Raw genomic sequence first — 16,720 nt, forward strand, 5'->3', positions numbered from 1 at the left:
ATCCAATCACTGAATGTCACTTTCAATTCCTTATTTGCATATGTGGACCTGAGTGAAAGCTATCTACAGTATCCCCCTGCTGGCCCAGGGTGAGAACTTCAGTACATAACACTATGCTTCACCTTAGACACTGTGGCTCACTAGGAGCTGCAGGTTGTACAGAGGCTGCTATGGGCAGCACAGCTAACAACCTCATGCACTAATTTTTCCCATGTGAACTTGAGTAGGTTGAATAAAGTTCTTCAAAGGAATAACAAACTTCCTGTTACCACCCCTTACAGCACCTGCCCCCCCCCATTTCTGTCTTTCATGAATGTAGCCAAATGTCCCAACCACTTTGTCAGGCCTCTCTTCCTGAATAATATTGAACTCTACCAACATGGCCCGACTTGGAATGGGGCAGCGAGTTGAGGGTGTGTCCACATATTACAGAATCTCCTTGGAAGTTACACAGTTCTTCCCTGCAGCATCCCTTCCAGGCAGCTTGTCACAAGTATGTGCAGCCATTCACCACCCATGAGAAAATAAAGAAGTATACATTTCCAGGGCACCTTTTAAAGTGTGGCTAAACTGTCTCTCAGGAGCTGGGGCCAGTTCTTGCTCTCTCCAATAGTGTTCCAGGCTTCAGCCAGCTTTGGACTCACACATGATAAATTTAATACTTAAGAAAAGCCATGAACTGGAAATATACCAGCCTACCCCAATATGCCCACCCCTTTTTCATTTAGTGTAAACAGGACCTATTCACCTAGTGACTTAATGAAGCAAATCTAGTGATGCGCTTGGATGTGCAAAATGGCCCAAATGGTAACCAACGTTTGTCTATACAGGCAACTCCCTATTTATGCAGGGATTACCTTCTAGCCTCCTGCACATTTAGGGAAATGTATGTAAATGGGGAGGGACGTAATGGTCAGGGGTCCCTTTACCTTTTATGTAAATGGAGAGCACCCCCACTGTGCCTCTGGCTCATGAGGAGACCCTCCCTGGAGCCCTATATGCTCAGTCATGCGTGAATTGAATGTACATAAATGGGGGGATGCCTGTATTTAATAAATTACTGTTTTGTTTAATTTGATCCTGACCTTTTTTTTTAAAAAAAAATACATTCACTGGAACAGGACAAATTGTTATTGATCTTTATTTTCTTGATCTGATCTTGAGGGACCTAGCTGGATAATTCAGTTATCCAATCATCAGTATTAGAATTTAATGTAAATATATTCCAATTCATTGCAAATCATCAATGTATAGTAAACAGCAAATGATTTTTTTAAAAAACCGTTTTTGAAGTCTCTCATTATTTAGATAGCTTAGTGTCCACTTAAGACTTCAATGTCTTGAGCAGGCTTCCTCAACCTCAACCCTCCAGATGTTTTGAGACTACAATTCCCATCATCCCTGACCACTGGTCCTGCTAGCTAGGGATCATGGGAGTTGTAGGCCAAAAAACATCTGGAGGGCCGAGTTTGAGGAAGCCTGGTCTTGAGAATAAGCCCCTCTGAAAATAATGGAATTTATTTCTCAGTACAAGATTGAAATGTATTTCCACCCATGGTATTATACAACCTTAGACTTATTTACATAAAGAAAAGTTCTCTCTCTCTTTTGGGTTTGTCAATAAGTTGCATAAAGTACATCAATCAGAATGACAGATGGCATATTGGCTAACACAGATCCCAATCCATTATTTGTAATGAAGGCAACAGGATTTTTTGCATGATGAAAAAGTAGCACTTTCCCATATTTTAGTTGGCATTGTTTGTAGGTAACTAAACCTATTCTGAAGAATATTTTTTTCTCTAACAGGAAAAGGTATCTTGAATTTCTTATGGTAGCATATTAATCCTATGAACAGCTAAGTAGATGAAATACCATTTTCAAGCAGGGTTAAAAAGCCCAAACTATATTTTTGGTTTTTCACTTCAACTAAAGAAGTAACACACATTTTGGTTTTGTGTGGATTACTGACCCTACTTTTTAAACTACTAACATCTGAACCAGTACTGAATGGTACCTTTTTTGCTGACTTTGGAGATTAATGATCACAATTCTCCTTTAAAAATGTTTTTACATCACCAAGTTGCCTTACAAAGTTGGCTCTCTTTCTTTGCATGTTCTAAGAATACATGACTGGATGTCTCAACCTGGGGCCTCCCATTGTTCATAAGATTAAAGTACTCTTTTCTCCGCCTAAAGAAACATAAAATTGCAATACAATTGTGAGTAGCTCATTGGGAAGTGGCTGAAGGAGAGAGGCAGACTGGGCTAAGGATTCTGGATTTTGTTGCTGCTGTTTTAACTGGAGAAATGAACCCATTGCTACTGAAAAGCAATGGCAGAGCATGAGACTTTAGTTACATGTATCAGGACCTGTTTATGTCCTATCTAGAGTAGTATGAGCATTGCCATCCCATAGTTGCTTTCAACTGTTCTAGGTATTATCTGCAAATTCTGTTCGTGTAATTGATGTTTATTTCATGGTTACAAAGTAAACTAGTAATTCTGCTTCTTAACAGGGGGTGCCAATCTACTTAGCCACATTAGAAAATTTTGTAGATGTTTCTGGTGGTAGTCTAGGAGCAACAATGCTTGTCAGTAACCAAGCTGTTGTAAAAATCACGACCAGTGTCAACTCCGGGCTTGGGAGGGCACTTAGGCAAGAAATCTCCACGGCCCTCCCTCCTCTCTTGGTGTGGCTCCCTTCTCACCAGCAGGTTTGTAGACACTTGCCAGTGGGTCATCTACTGAGGTGTGGCCACTTGGAAGATGCACAAGTAGGCTGATCCTTGACGTTAACCCTTAACCCTTAAGTTATTCTCAAGGAATCTGACTGTTCATGGACTCTCCCATTGATTGCTCTTTAGGTAGTAATTATTATTATTATTATTATTATTATTATTATTATTATTATTATTATACCCTGCCTATCTGGCTGGGTTTCCCCAGCCACTCTTGGATACTAGGGGCTCCAAACTTGCAATAAGTCACAGTCTGCTGGAAATTTGGTTGAGAGGCTGCTGTCTGGTAAATGGAAGCCATTTGATTCACATGATTTATTGGTTTTTCACCAAGATTTGAACCAGTATCTTCCACACATCATTTTAAACCATGTGAACAATAGCAGAAGCAGCTTCTCTCTCCCCCTCCCTCCCTCCCTCTCTCTCTCTCTCTCTCTCTCTCTCTCACACACACACACACACTCACGTATCAGTAGGCATGGCCCTTTACAGTCTACAAGAGGACAAGTTCCTGCCCCGAGGAGCTTACAATCTAATATTTGGCACAAAGGAATGGGAGGGAAGCAAAGGCAAGGGTAAACGGAAAAGAACACATGATGGTTTCCATTACACATACTTAGGCTGAGTTACAATCAAGCACGAAAACTAGTGAAAAATACATGAGTTAAAAGCTTCATAGAAAAGGTGGGTCTTGAGGAGGGGTGTGAAGGAAACAAGGGAGGTGACAACTCTGTGAGGCAGAGCCTATTGAGGGAGCAGACGATCTTTGGATGGCTGAGGGTAGGGGGTCTGAGAAAGTGATGATCACAGGCAAGGATGTGCTTGGATAAAAGTAGTGAGATACCTGTGGTGTGGCAGGGAAATAATAAATACTATGTGAAAACAAAATAAAAGAAATTTTTTTCCCCTTCCAGTAGCACCTTAAAGACCAACTAAGTTAGTTCTAGGTATGAGCTTTCGTGTGCATGCACACTTCTTCAGATACACAGATGTGTATCTGAAGAAGTGTGCATGCACACGAAAGCTCATACCTAGAACTAACTTAGTTGGTCTTTAAGGTGCTACTGGAAGGAATTTTTTTTTTTCTTTTATTTTGTTTTGACTATGGCAGACCAACACGGCTACCTATCTGTAACAAATACTATGTGCTGGATCTGGGAGCAGAAAGGAATACAGTATAGGAATTTAAGATGGGTGTCAGTTTATCAGAGCAATGAGAGGTGAAGGTTTTGGCAGCAGAGTCCAGAACAGAAATGAGAGGACCAAGGTGAGTCTATGGAAGACCCAGAATGGATAGGATTCCAGTCATTAAGACAGGACAGGGACCCAGGTTTTTGCTGAAGGTACAGGTAGGAAGAGGTTTATTTGTAGGGGGTGCAGTGCTGTATAAGGAGAAGCAAAATGACTGAATATGGAGACAGAGGACAGAGAAACCAATATGTATGAGGAGAGGAGAACTTTGGAGTTAAGAAGTTTGGTCTCAGGCATACTGAGTTTGAAACAATGACAAAGCATCCAGTGAGACTTACTAGCCTGCAAGTTGGATATGTAGAATGGGAGGGGAAGGAGGGCAGTTTAGGGGTCAAGGGGCTGAGCTGGGGGTCATCCCTGTAGACACAGGTAACTGAAAGTCATGGGATTTTATGAGGTTACCAAGGAATATCGTGGAGTGAGGAAAATAGCAGAAAGCTGCTAACAGAGAGACACAGGATCCCAACACGGAGAAAGAAATACGAGAACACAGAGCTTTCCGTAACTGAAACATTGGAAGATAGGAAGGAAGAAAATCATATGAGCACAGAATTGTGGCCAGTTACAGGTGCCGCATAATACCCATTCCACATGTGAAAGAAATTATTCTTTCAATGTGGTGGCATCTACACTTTGGAACTCAGACAAATATCTCACCTCTTCCCCTTTCCTCAATATCTGATCAACCCAAAACATGGCTCCGTCACACAAAAATTTGAAGCAAACTTGAATTTTAAAACTGCACATTTAAGATAAGCAGCTGCTGAATGTTACCTTTAAGGCCAATTTAAGCACAGGAAAACCGTTTCTTAACATTTTTAAACCTTAAGTACAAAACTTATCCACTTCTAGAGAAAACAAAGATCTCTAACAGGAGGGCTATTTCAGAAGGCTATTTCAGAGTCCTGTTGAGAAGAAAGTGCTGCCCAGGCCTTCTTCCCGGCATGAGCCTGACTGGTCAACCCTTTTCACAATTTGAGCCCATGCTAGGGTTCTTTAAGGTGCCTGGTATTAGACTTAGACTACAGGTGGGTGTTACCTTTATACTAAAAAATAACCTCCGGACCTAACGATCCCTCATGACCAGTTGTTCGCTTTCCTTGCTACTGAGCTGTCAGTGGCAAAAGTGTTAGTTTGTTGGGTCGTATAATTTTGACCCACTGAGTATGCTGCAACGGCCCTGCAATAAATTTGATTTATTGCCACTCCGACAAACTTCAATGGCGCCCACACATTTCCACTCTGCGCGCTGCCACTCTCCTCAGTGGCCGGATAATAGCAGAGTTCACACACAGCATAAAATGGTTTGTCTGTGTTGACGTGGTGTCTTGAATAACTCAGCTCGACACCAGGCTTCTAATCTAAAACTCTCTATTTAGTAGCATTCAAAACAGAAAAGAGAGAGAGTCCCACCTACTCCCCCCCCCCCGGACGATCTCTATAATCGCTTCTGCATGCGCTGGTTTTCGGATGATCCTGGGATCTTACAAGTAGTTGTTTATGGCTGGCCTGATTGAGCATTGCTTCTTCTTGTTAGCCCCACTGGAACTCCAGTTATTTCCAGACCCTGGGGATCGCTGGGGGACTGGTGATTCCTCCTGGCAATTCGCCTGGGGCACACTGGATCACCAGTCCTTCCTCGCCCCCAGAATCCAGTCAACCGAAATTCCTGGCTGGCTCACCAAACTGTTATAAGGAAAAAAACTGTCCCTTTTCCCTTATGGGGTATTCAAGAGCCCATACAGTGGTGCCTCGCAAGACGAAATTAATTCGTTCTGCAAGTTTTTTCTTCTTGCGAGTTTTTCGTCTTGCGAAGCATGGTTTCCCATAGGAATGCATTGAAAATCAATCAATGCGTTCCTATGGAGACCGTCCGGGGACAGAGGGGAAGCGCCGCGCGCCTTCCCCTCTGTCCCCGGACCCGTTTAAAGCAAGGGGCGGTGGGGAGAAGATTGCTTCTCCCCGTTGCCTGCGAAGCAGCTAAGAAAACGAAAAACTCCTTCGTCTAGCGAGTTTTTCGTCTTCCGAGGTGTTCGTCTTGCGGGGCACCACTGTATAGAGTCCTTAAGTGGGTCCCATATTGGTATGAGAAAATAACAGAGGCCAACCAGAATATATTGAGAAGCAAAGTGGCTAAGTCTGATCTTTATTAAACTGTTGCAACAGGGTCCTCACTCACCACATGCAGGAGGGAGGAGAGAACCCAGAACAATGGTGCGCAAGCCCTTATATAGACTTTTGAAGTTGCCCACCCTGTAGCCCAAGACCACCCCCCAAAACATCATATATACATCACAGAAGAAGGCGGTCTACAGCGGAAATCCTGTTTGCCAGGATACCTGATAATGGTCAGGTAGGTTTGTGATGGTTAATAGTTTATGTAATGGGATGTGGGGTTGCTTGTGCGTAAGCCGCAAACTGCTCCAAGCTGAGTAGTTTGATCAAACGTTTCGCCGGCTGGACAGCCCTTCCTCCGTGGCTGTCTCAAACACTGGCAGAATCCGTCAGTGGGCGTTTCCTGAACTTTTTCCAACATAAAAGCTCTTTGACACCAAGTCGACGCCTCGCCTCCCTGCGTGGAAGCTTTCTGCGCAGAGTGGGCGTCCCAAGCGGAGGCTCTGTGCTCTCCCCGCTGGTCTCGCTGGAACAGTCTCGGAGCCCTCCCTCCGAAGCTCCCTCAACCTCCCCTTTCTTCCTAGCATAACGCCTATCTCCTTCCCCAGCGGAAGTGAGCTCTCTCTCCCTACTGGGTCCTTCTCCTGCATCGCTGCTGCGCCTTACCTCCTCTCCTGTCTCCGATGGCAGTTCCCTGACAGTTTAGTTCCCGAATCCAGGTCACAGGCTCACCCTATTCATACACAAATACGCCCTTAAGACAGGATTTGTAAGCAAAAGACAATGGGGAGACTTTCCCATTTCATTTCTCCTTGCAGAGAAATATTTGAGGTGAATTTGGGAGAGTCAAAATAGCTTCAGGATAGCTCTCCTATACTATTTCAGACACGTGGTTTATATACTTATATGTTTGCCTTGTACATTTATGAATATTTTATTTATATTTAAGACCTTAGAATGCTTATAACACTGGTTTACATTTTTTTAATTTTTTTTTTATTAATAATCTTACTGTTTTCTTCTGTTTGTAAACCACTTCGAGGTTTTCTACAATCAAGTGATACATACAGCTTAGGAAATAAATACATTAATTTTTTTTAAAATTGTATTAAAAGGCCTGGGAGGAGAGGGGGGAAAGGAATTTCCCTGGTGCTAGAAAGACATTAAAGCAGGTTCCAGGCAAGTCTCTATAGTGACACCATTCCATGGAGAGGGCTGTAGGTGAGAGCAGCAGGGTTGTCAACCCATCAAATGAGACAGCAGAGGAAGAAGAAAGGGAGACTTCCGGGTTAGTGCCATCGGCAATGGCAGAATTCCTCTGATCCAGAGGAACCCGCTCCGTGAAAATCGGGTCTTGTCGCCGTGGTGAAGGCGGAGACCCCTTAAAAATCCCAGGCGGAGGAAGCCTGGGAACGTGGGATTCGGCTGACACCAGGAGCGCCCCACTACACGCAAGGAAACCCCTTTTTGGGGGGTCCGAAGCGACGTGGGGGTGAGTGGCGCGGTGTCTTGAATCGACCACTATTTTTTGAAGCCGCACAGCCGTTGCCGGAGAGCGCTGACTTTTTCCTGTGGACAATTGGACTCTAAAACAAGTACCCGTGAGTAGAACGGAAAATTGGACTAAGAAACATTTTAATTTGGCACTCAAGCGGGAAGGCTCTAAACAGGCAGTCCGCCTTCCGTTTTTGTAAATAATCCGAAGCAAAAATTGTGCAAGCTAAAGTCTGAAAAGCTGTTTATAAGGATCTAAAATTCCTCCTGTTTTAACCATCCAAACCCCTCTTTGAAGCAGGAGTAAAGAGGGGGAATTTGACTGTTTATACCTGCAGGAGAGAGAGTAAAGAAAGATAAATTTCCACCGTCTCAAACCTGGGAACGGGGTGTCAGAGACAGAGACTTTTGGTGAAGTTCGTTGACCGTGAAAGAAACATTTTTTGACAAACAGCTAAAGAAGAGATACAAATTATCTGCAATGTTGCCCTTTGCATTTAAAAGGAATTAAAAATCTGAAAAGTGAAAGTAACTTTCTTTTGTTGGTACAGATAGGTAGCCGTGTTGGTCTGCCATAGTCAAAACAAAACAAATTCCTTCCAGTAGCACCTTAAAGACCAACTAAGTCAGTTCTTGGTATGAGCTTTCGTGTGCATGCACACTTCTTCAGATACACTTCTTCAGGTATCTGAAGAAGTGTGCATGCACACGAAAGCTCATACCAAGAACTGACTTAGTTGGTCTTTAAGGTGCTACTGGAAGGAATTTGTTTTGTTTTTTCTTTTGTTGGATTTGCTTTTAAGATGGATACAAATAGAAACTGCCTCCTCTAGAGGGAGTTTGTTAAATTGTTGCTGGAGTCGATCTGGGGTTTTTCCAGCTGTGGTGATTAGGATCCTGGGAACAGACTGTGACCTTGAACAAAAATGTGTCTGGAAGAAACTTTGGTGCTTGCTCTTTGCAAGACGAGCGCCCTGTTAGAACAGTTGCATGAGAAGATGGATTTGATGACTGTTGCAGTTAAAAATTTTGGACAAACAGTGAATATTTATACAGGAATTACTCAGGAGCCAACTCAAGAACCTGATTTGATGGAGCAAGTGCAAATGCAGAAGACAGGGGAGGAAGTTGTTGTTGAACTTCAAGCAATACAAATGGAGAAGCCTGAGGCCCCACAGGAGCATAAGCCGTTGTTGTTGAAGGTTGAACCTGGAGCGGGCCAGGGGGGATCTGGAGTTGTGGGGGCCCTTATGTTTGGAGGGTCCTTGAAGCATGTCTTTAAATACCCTCTGGACTACGCTGTTGACTGTGGGGAATGGAACTATGAGGAATGGGCTGATTTCTTGAGGAAAGATGGAGACACTTTCGAGTTGGAACATCCCCGAGATCTACTCTTCAATGAGGAAGGAAAGAAACTAAGAAAGAGATCAACAAAAGAGAAGGTAAAGTGCAAATATAAACAAGAAGAAGATCTGCAGAAGGGACATGGAAGAGACTTAAGAGCTTCGGACATAAGATTACCAGGTTGATGGACCAGAAGAAAAGGACAATAAGGACTGACATAACCCGAGACCAGGAAAAAGAGACGCTGGATGAAGATTGGAAGAAAATCTTTAAAGTTTTATTTTGGAAATTATTGTAAAATTAATGAATATTAGGAAAAACGTTGGAAGGAAACTATTTGGCTTTAGTAGAAAGAATATAAGGAGTTATGTACAAATAAGTCTTAAGTCTTAAGTTTTAAGGTATTTTATGGTAAGATAAGGTTAAAATAAATTAAGGTAAATTGAATGACAGAATATAGTAGTGAAAGATGAAAGGATTTGCAGACTTAATTAACAGGTTAGGTTTTTAAAGATAAATTATTTAATTGAAAATTGAGTGTTATTAGGTGAAAATGCAAAGTTATAATATATTTAGATGAATTATCAAGATAAAAGAAAAAATGGAAGGGATTTGCTGAGATTACTAATTGAACTAGAATACAAAAAAGGGAGGTGTGAGGAGGTCAGGGAAACAAGTAAAGGAAAGTTAAGATATGGAAAGGATGACGTTTTTTTTTTCTTAAACTGTTTTTATATTATATTACATTATTTTTACTTCTTTTTGTGTGTATTTTCTAACCTTTTTTCTTTTTTTCTTTTATATTTTTGTAAACTTCAATAAATAACTTCTTAAAAAAGAAGAAGAAGAAAGGGTTGAGGTGGAAGAAGCAGAGAAAACTAGGCAAAGAAAAGGAAGAGGAGAGATCAGAGCAGATGGTGTCCGTTTTTACACTGAAGAAGATGGCAAATACTATATTTAAGCAGACCATAAAAATGTTGAGCCCATTTGCTTGTCCTGTTCTATTGGGAAAGCCACCATTAGCTTGAACTAAATGGGCTAATGCCATAAGAAAAAGAAGTTGTGTGATGGTCTTTAGAACACAGGAAAAAATGAATCCATTGGGTTTTTGAAATGCGCTGCCAGCTGGACTTCAGCAGTTTACAGGCCCATACGAAAACTCAATGTGTGCTGAATTCTGCATGTACCAGCAGTTATCACATGGCCAGCACCGCTTGAAGCGCTCGCAGCTCACAGCCCATGCACCATGCCAGAGCTGACTGCAGAAATGGGCTAGAACTTCTCTGATCCAATCTAATCTCATTCTCTCCTTATTTGAGACATATGTTATAGTTCACAGTACTCCATCTCTCTATGCTTGATACCCACAGCTGCTCTCCCAACTTATTATGTACAATCTGCCGTTCTATCAGTGATCAACAATCAGACTGACTACCGAACCAGACCTCAGCACAGCTTGGCTGTGGTGTAAAGTATTATTCTCTGCCACCCCACCCAAACTTCTTCCTGAATTTGTTTAGGGTTGCTATACATCCAGACATACACAGAATACTGCTGCAGGAAGCAGTGTCCAGGAGGAAAGCGGCCAAAATGTCCGGGAAAATCCAGTCGAATAGCAACCCATGTTGGCAGTGCTGTTTTTGGTGGGTGTAATTTTTTAAAAAGCTCAAAAACACATTTTTTGCGATTTTGCCGAAAAAGTTCAACAAAGTTGGGCAAAACTGAAAGAAAAAACTTTTGTGTCTGGATTTTCATTTTTTAAAATATGGCAACCCTCTAACTGTTACATTCTGAACTTTTCTTCTGTCATCATGTGGACCAGCAAGTTAATATTTATAACACCAAAGATGTGATACTCAAGAAGTAAAATGATGCCCCAGATTCACTACTGTGATGTAAAGGCAAACGCACACATTATAAATAGGCCTCAGTATGTAAATATATGAACATATTTACCACCTGAAGGTATTTCTGTCCAAAAGCATTAAGGTGCCACACACACTAAACATACCACTAAGCAGCATGGAATTTTTTTAAAATATGCAAGCACCATCATACTAACTGCACTACAATGCCAAGAATGTCATCAGTAGCAGCAAAGATAACATACAAGGAATTCATATGTCTATAAATAAAAATACGGGACTGAGGAAGAGGAAAATTCAGCTAAGAAGAAAGGTGCATCTAATACTTCAGCGACTCCTCTATTTCAATTCTGAAATACATGCCACTGTCTACACAAGTCTCATTAAGTCCTCTAAGAGGAAAATCTATGCAAAAATTAAGCTGTTTGGCTTAAGTAAAATGATAAGTACCCTCCAGATAATCCCATCACTGACAGAATCTTAATCAGATTTATGGCCCCAGAAGTACTCTCTAGCATCTCAGCATACTAAGGTTATACACCATTGTCAACCAATATAGCAGATGGTGTGGCAATCTATAGCTGACTATTGCAATGGGGCCTTTCCCCAATTAATAGTCCCCCTCCATCCAACCTCTGGGAATTGCATACGTATTGTTGATTCTTTTCTTGCTGCCCTCAAATCCTATGCTTCTATAGCTAGATTTCAAGCACGTGATCCCAGTGATCACAGACAGGAGGAGGAGTTATGCTAGGACTAGAGTAGACTACGTCATTACTGAGGAGGCAAGTTTTGTCACTGTCTGAAAACTATCCCTGCCTCTGGGTCTGCCCTGACCAGAAGGATACAGGTATCAACAAGGGTGTCCCACATGACCTTAAGGTGCTGCTGTGCAATGCCAGGACAATGATTCATAAGACCACTGCCATCCATGACTTGATCATGGATGGAGGACTTGACCTGGCATGTGTAACAGAGACCTGGTTGGACATGACATGTTCTTGCCATTGCTTGTCCGCCAGGTTTCTCTTACACACAGCAACCCAGGTCATGTGGGGAAGGGGATGCAGTGATTTTTAGGAAGTCATTAGTTTGCACCAGGCAACCTACTGAGGAGACCCAGTTTTCTGAGTGCATGTTCTGGAAGTTGGACAATAAGGGCAGTACAGGATTCCTATTGGTGTACCGGCATCTCTGCTTCCTGCCTGAGCTGCTTCAGGTTGTGAAGGATGTTCTCCTGGAGACACTTAGTTGGGTGGTCCTAGGGGATTTTAACATCCATGCTGACACACCCCTACAAGTGGCCGCTCAGGACTTCGTGTCTCTGAGGGATGGGGTAGGCAGTTGTGGGGAACTCCCTGGTCTTGAATGGGGCAACTATGCTCCTGAATGACCAGGTGCATGCACAGCCTGGGAGTCATTTTGGACTCACAGTTGTCCATGGAACAACAGGTTAATCCTGTGTCCAGGGCAGCTGTCTACCAGCTCCATCTGGTACACCAATTGAGACTCTACCTGCCTGCGCACTGCCTTGTCAGAGTGGTACATGCTCTGGTTATCTTCCGCTTGGACTACTGCAACGTACTCTATGTGGGGCTACCTTTGAAATTGACTCAGAAACTACAACCAATCCAGAATGCAGCAGCTAGACTGGTGACTGGGAGCAGCTGTTGGACCATATAACACTGGTGCTAAAGGATCTTTACTGGCTCCCAGTACATTTCCAAGCACAATTCAAAGTACTGGTGCTGACCCTTAAAGCCCTAAACAGCCTCGGCCCTGTATACCTGAAGGAGCATTTCCATTCCTGGACACTGAGGTCCACCTCCGAGGGCCTTCTGCTGCTTCTCTCACTGAGAGAAGTGAAGCTACAGTGAACCAGGCAGAGGGCCCTCTCAGTAGTCATGACATCTGATGTGGAACATCCTCCCATCAGATGTCAAGGAGGTAAGTAACTATGCAACCTTTAGAAGACATCTGAAGGCAGCCCTGTATAGGGAAGGTTTAAATGTTTGATGTCTTACTGTGTTTTAATTTGTTAGAAGCCACCCAGAGTGACTAGAGTAACCCAGTCAGATGGGCGGCATATAAATAAATTCATCATCTAGTGTAGCTTGAGTGTTATGAATCTGTTGCAGCATGTTAGGCTGAGTGGACTTTTCTTTGGTCTACAGGGCCAGCCTTACTAGACCATAGTTGGCCTGCCAGTTGCTGAGGGCCATACCTCAAACACATTAAATGCCTCACACATTAAAACTCTGAAGCACACACACACTTACACTATGGCCCAGTTTGGACAATTATGTCAGCTTAATAGGCTGATATCCTGCATCCTGCAGGATCCCTAGACTATAGTAAGTCAGGAAATCCCCAAATGGCCATCGTTTCCCATTTGGTTTGAACTGGGAAACTATTGTTACCAGGTTCAGAACAAGCCAGGATCTTAAACCATATTTTAAAACTGATTTAAGTTACTAGCCTGTTTGGAACCTGGCATCTATAGTTTCCCAGTTCATGTAAAACAGGAAACAATGGCTAATTGGAGACTTTCTGTGGTGTGTCAGGAAAGAAGGCGGGAAGGACATCTTCCAAAAATGTTTTATGTAATATACATACATATAGATCAATTATACAAGATATTTCATGCATCTAAGCTAATATTTGTTAAGATTTAATGCCTACCTTAAACACTAAGAATAATTGCACTCCTAGTTCAACACAAAACTAAAAAATGAGGACTGTACTATGAAAAGCCAGTGTGATGTAGTGTGTTTTCTGGACACAGCATCCTTAGACCAGCCATGATCTCTCAGGTAAGGCTGTTGTGAAGATTAGATAACCCCACCCTTACTGCTCTAAGCACCATGTGCCCCAACCAAATACCCACAGGAAACCAGAGATGTAGACTGCACAGCTGCTGCCAGCCACTCACTATCAGGCATGGAAAGCAGAGCGTACCAGCACAGGAACACATCTGGACTATGGGGTCCATAGTGCTGAACAGGGCAACTGAACCCTGAAATGCTAGATGTGTGAATGTGCCCATTGCCAGCTACATCAAATATTTCTAAGGAATCCCATTGGTTTGTAATCCATTATTATTATGTTAGCTCCTTAAAGACTAACACAGCTTTTGTGGGATAAGCTTTTGTAGGAATAGGCTCACTTTGTTAGATGCATCAGATGGTCTGGTACACAGGCATGCCTTTCCACTTTGTGGAATTGCATAGAGACTACGCAACTGGGGTTGGCTATAAATTCAGAGTTTCTTTAGAGCAGTGTTTCTCAACCTATTTCTGACTTTCCCCTTCCAAACATGTTTTCTTCCTGTCACCCCCTGTCCTACTGGTAGAAGGGTAGATATTTAAATGTGGGGGGGGGGTTTGTAAATAGAACAATTTAATTCATACCGGTAATTTTTATAATTTATACAAAAGACAGTTACATAAAAAATTATACTTTAAGTACTTCTAGATCAATGTGACCCTTGTGCTTGATGACCAGAAACAAGCTTTTTTATATCAAGTTCTATTGCTGTGAGAGATAACCACATCATGCACCTTGCTGTGAGGGATAACTGCACCCATGGACTTGCCCGTGACAAACGAGATGCTTGGTGCACGCAGCGGAGGAGTGCGGAAGTGGGAGGGAGAAGGAAGCGGAAGCGACGCTGACACAGTGTGTGCGTGGTGCTCCATCCACTGGGAAGCACAGTCACTTCTCTGTTCACTCTGCTTCTGTTTTTTATTTTCTTCATTTCTTTTCTGTTTTATTTTCTCAGTCACTTCTGTTTCCTTCACTTCTCACTTTCCTCTGTGGCCCCATGTCTCATGCTATGCGCTCCCCCCCCCATTTACACGATTATCACCTGCGGCCCCCTTGGAATATCCTGGGGGCCCCCAAGGGGTAATTTGGCCCCCGGTTGAGAGATGCTGTGTTTGAGTTTATGTTGCAGGAAAAGATCTGCTTGATGATTAAAAAGTGAGATGATGTTTCTCCACACACAGGTATATTGAATCAGAGACTTGCTGCACCATTTTGCCTTCACTCAAAACTTGCTCACTGCTCTTCTCATTCGGACCCTGTCCTTTCTTGGCGTGCTGCCCTTCACTAGCTTCCCAGCTCCCTTTGCATCCAACACATACTTGTCCTTAGCTTTAAAGCTCTCTGTGGCAGATGCCATTTTTTCTGTCTCCATAGCCTTATACCTCTCAAATCTTCTCCTTTAGCTCCACAGCCCTCCTCTCCCCAAAGATGTCTTGCTCCCTTGAACAGCTCCATCCATTCATTCTCTGATGCTCAGAACTCACTCCTAAAACACCTGTGTGCTGCCGCATTTCTCTTTCTTCAAACTCAAATAAAAACTCATTTTTATCAATAAAAAAGCCTTAGGCTCATGACTTTTAGTCTTCCACGTGACAAATGAAATCAATCCAAAGTATGTGGACCAAAAAGGCATTTATGGGTATGTTCGTAGCAAAAGGAAGAAGAAAGAAACAGTGGGGTCACTCAGAGAAGATGGTAAAATGCAAACAGGGGACACAGAAAGGGCTGAACTCCTCAATGCCTTCTTTGCCTCAGTCTTCTCCAATAAAGAAAACAATGCCCGACCTGAAGAATTTGGAGCAAATGATTCAGCAGAGGAAACACAGCCCAGAATAACGAAGGAGATAGTACAAGAATACTTGGCTAGTTTAGATGTATTCAAGTCTCCAGGGCCAGATGAACTGCATCCAAGAGTATTAAAAGAACTGGCAGATTCTCAGAACCACTGGCAGTCATCTTCGAGAATTCCTGGAGAACAGGCGAAGTCCCGGCAGACTGGAGGAGGGCAAATGTTGTCCCTATTTTCAAAAAGGGGGAAAGAGAGGACCCAAATAATTACCGCCCAGTCAGTCTGACATCAATACCAGGGAAGATTCTGGAGCAGATCATTAAGCAAACAGTCTGTGAGCACCTAGAAAGGAATACTGTGATCACCAATAGTCAGCATGGATTTCTGAAAAATAAGTCATGTCAGACTAACCTGATCTCGTTTTTTGACAGAATTACAAGCCTGGTAGATGAAGGGAACGCAGTGGATGTAGTCTACCTTGATTTCAACAAGGCATTTGACAAGGTGCCCCATGATATTCTTGTAAAGAAGCTGGTAAAATGCGGACTTGACTATGCTACCACTCACTGGATTTGTAACTGACTGACTGACCGAACCCAAAGGGTGCTCATCAATGGTTCCTCTTCATCCTGGAGAAGAGTGACTAGTGGGGTGCCACAGGGTTCTGTCTTGGGCCCGGTCTTATTCAACATCTTTATCAATGACTTGGATGATGGACTCAAGGGCATCCTGATCAAATTTGCAGATGACACCAAACTGGGAGGGGTGGCTAACACCCCAGAGGACAGGATCACACTTCAAAACGACCTTGACAGATTAGAGAACTGGGCCAAAACAAACAAGATGAATTTTAACAGGGAGAAATGTAAAGTATTGCACTTGGGCAAAAAAAATGAGAGGCACAAATACAAGATGGGTGACACCTGGCTTGAGAGCAGTACATGTGAAAAGGATCTAGGAGTCTTGGTTGACCACAAACTTGACATGAGCCAACAGTGTGACGCAGCAGCTAAAAAAGCCAATGCAATTCTGGGCTGCATCAATAGGAGTATTGCATCTAGATCAAGGGAAGTAATAGTGCCACTGTATTCTGCTCTGGTCAGACCTCACCTGGAGTACTGTGTCCAGTTCTGGGCACCACAGTTCAAGAAGGACACTGACAAACTGGAACGTGTCCAGAGGAGGGCAACCAAAATGGTCAAAGGCCTGGAGACGATGCCTTATGAGGAACGGCTAAGGGAGCTGGGCATGTTTAGCCTGGAGAAGAGGAGGTTAAGGGGTGATATGATAGCCAT

The 16,720-nt window shown here is 43.0% G+C and overlaps 1 protein-coding gene across 11 annotated transcripts in view; it reads right to left on the reverse strand.

Moving 5' to 3' along the window:
* LMNTD1 (lamin tail domain containing 1) overlaps positions 1-16,720 on the reverse strand; it is a 245,674-nt gene that overhangs the window by 79,113 nt on the left and 149,841 nt on the right. Inside the window, exon 11 of one of the 11 annotated variants that reach the window (XR_014160847.1) lies at positions 2,018-2,193. The exons of the other annotated variants lie outside the window; for them this stretch is intronic. The gene's annotated coding sequence lies outside the window, so the exon portion shown is untranslated. The remainder of the gene's footprint in view (positions 1-2,017; positions 2,194-16,720) is intronic. 11 annotated transcript variants of the gene reach the window in all.

The sequence above is a fragment of the Podarcis erhardii genome (assembly GCF_964252035.2).
Source record: "Podarcis erhardii genome assembly, chromosome: 10".
NCBI lineage: Eukaryota > Metazoa > Chordata > Lepidosauria > Squamata > Lacertidae > Podarcis > Podarcis erhardii.